Raw genomic sequence first — 1,770 nt, 5'->3', positions numbered from 1 at the left:
TGTAAGGCCACAGCAGTGCTACCTGGCAAGTGCAAGGTCCTGAGTTCGATTCCTTCTACTGGGAAAAAAAAAATTTAGCCTAATCTGTGAGACATTTTGGAGAATTTGAGGGAAGGAGAGAAGTTCTGACAGATACAGATTTATTGAAGGTGGCGTGGGTGGGGTGAAAAGGAATATATGCCAAAATTATCAACAAAATATTGGCAAATTGAATCCAGCAGCATATTGAACATATTATTTACATTTATGATGACCAAGTGAGTTTTATCCTAGGAATTTAAAGTTTAAGAAAATCAATGAGTTATATCACTAATGGAACACAGGTGAAAAAGGAAGAATACACTGCTATGAAGTTATTACCAAAGACACATTTGACAAAATCCAACACTTCCATGATGAAAAAAAAATGTTAAATAAAGGGGAAACTTCTCAAGTGATAAACAGTGTTAGGAAAAACCCACAGCTGTTATCATACTTAAGGCTGAATGGCTGAAAGTTTCCTCCCTGAGAACAGGAACCAAACAAGACCACCCATATACATCACTACTATTCAGGATTGTGCTAGAAGTTGTAGTGAGAGCTACTATACAACTGTAAGAAGTGAAATAAGTCCAAATTAGAAAGAGGTACAACTATATTTGCAGATGACATTATCCTATGTATCCAAAGAAATCCACAATAAAAGAATTCCGCAAAGTTGTAGATTACAAGAAGAAAAAAAATCAGTCATTTCTATAACCAGCAATTATACTCTAAAAACAAAATTGAGAATGTAATTCCATTTACAATGTATCTAAAAAGCATTTAATCCTTTTAATTAATCTAACTTAGGAGGAAAAAAAAGTATGTTGAAAACTAAAAAATATTGCTGAAAGAAATTTAAAATATCTTAAAAATGGAAAGGTATCCCATGTTCATGAATGGAAGATCTAGTATTATTTAGATATCAATACTTCCCAAAAAGAGCTACATATTTAATACAATTCCTGTCAAAATTCCAACAGCATTTTTTTGCAGAAATAGAAAATCCAACACATTTGTATGGAATAGAAAGAGGTCTCATCTGTAAAACAATGTTGAAAAATAAAGTCAGAGGACTCACTCTTCCCAACTTTAAAGCTCCAGAAATTTGAACAGCATGGTACTGGTGTAAAGACATGTAGAAAAATGACATAGAATTACAAACCTAGAACTAAATTCTCACATATAAGGTCAACTAATTTTCAACAAGAATGCCAAGATTGTTCCATAAGGAAAAGACAGTTTTAAAAATGCTGCTGGATATACATGTGTAAAGGAATGGACCTTTATCATATACCCTATACAGAAATTACCCAAAGTAGATCAAAGACCAAAACTTAAGATATAAAATTTAAAAAGTCTGGAGAAAGGCTTCATAATATTGAATTTGGCAATAATTCCATAAATACCAAAAGTATAGGGAACAAAAGAAAAATACATAATTGGACTTCAGAATCACAAACTTTTGTATATCGAAGGACACTTATGAATGCAGACATATAACCTGCAGAGTGGAAGAAAATATTTGCAAATACTATATCTGTAAGAACTCTTACAACCGTGAAATAACCCAATTTAAAAATGAGTAATAGGCTTGAATAGATGTTTCACACAAAAAAAGGTACGCAAATGGTCAATAAGCATATGAAAAGTTGGTCAACATCATTATTAGGGACTAATGTAACTCAAAATCACAATGTGATATACCACATGCACTCAGATGGCTGATGGAAGAACAGAAAATCAAAA

This window comes from Fukomys damarensis, unplaced genomic scaffold (assembly GCF_012274545.1).
Source record: "Fukomys damarensis isolate Sample0158 unplaced genomic scaffold, DMR_v1.0_HiC HiC_scaffold_10, whole genome shotgun sequence".
Classification (NCBI taxonomy): Eukaryota; Metazoa; Chordata; class Mammalia; order Rodentia; family Bathyergidae; genus Fukomys; species Fukomys damarensis.
Note: the sequence above shows the minus strand (reverse complement) of the source record.